This window comes from Tupaia chinensis, unplaced genomic scaffold (genome assembly GCF_000334495.1).
Source record: "Tupaia chinensis unplaced genomic scaffold, TupChi_1.0 Scaffold000315_1, whole genome shotgun sequence".
Lineage (NCBI taxonomy): Eukaryota > Metazoa > Chordata > Mammalia > Scandentia > Tupaiidae > Tupaia > Tupaia belangeri.
The window spans coordinates 2517484-2518305 of record NW_006159808.1 but is presented as its reverse complement, the minus strand read 5'-3'; the positions used below and the strand labels follow the sequence as shown (position 1 = coordinate 2518305).

Genomic DNA, 822 nt, shown 5'->3' with positions numbered 1-822 from the left:
CTCTCTCTTTCTTTCTTTCTTTCTTTCTTTCTTTCTTTCTTTCTTTCTTTTCTTTTCTTTTCTTTTCTTTTCTTTTCTTTTCTTTCTTTCTTTCTCTCTCCTCTCTCTCTCTTTCTTTCTTTCTTTTCTTCTTTTTCAGTTTTGCCAGAAGGTGTATGTGCTAGCTGGAGACAAGAGAGAGAAAGAGAGTGAGAGAGAGAATGAGAAAGTACCCCCCCGACCAAGGGAACGGTCTTGCTGCAATCCCTCTCTTCCTTCTCTCTCCTTTCAGGATCGTAGGCATGCATGTCCATGTGCCTGGTGTGTTTCTCATGCCACTGGGTCTGGCACTCGAACTGCCTAACTGGCTACATGGATTCCAGCTGCCTTAACCACCACACCACTGTCTGGCACCCCACCCTTTATTTCCAATGACTGATTTTGACTTTTTTCCCTTCCTACCATTTTTTTCCTCTCCATTTTTTAAATTATTATTTTATTTATTAGATTACTAGATTTATAGGCAAACAAATCAGTTGACAAGTATGAATTTCAATTTCTTTTTTCATTATACTTTCCTTCCTTTAGGAGAAGTGCTAGAATAAGCACTGAAATGTCCAAAATATAAGCTTTAGTAGATAAAACAAACAAAGAAACAAACATGACTTAGAAACCATCGCAATTAAAAAACTCTCCCCAGATAATAAGTAAGATAATAAGAAGTAATTGAACATAGACCGTATTAAAATTTCCCTGTTCTTTGAAGAATATATAATTGGGCACTGACCTAGTACTTACTTCTTTAGTAGTGACATTTATTTATATATATATATATATTTTTTT

The 822-nt window shown here is 35.3% G+C and overlaps 1 long non-coding RNA gene across 2 annotated transcripts in view; it reads left to right on the top strand.

Annotated features, from left to right (window-relative positions):
* LOC114008257 (uncharacterized) overlaps positions 1 to 822 on the top strand; it is a 26155-nt gene that overhangs the window by 19807 nt on the left and 5526 nt on the right. The gene's annotated exons all lie outside the window — the stretch shown is intronic.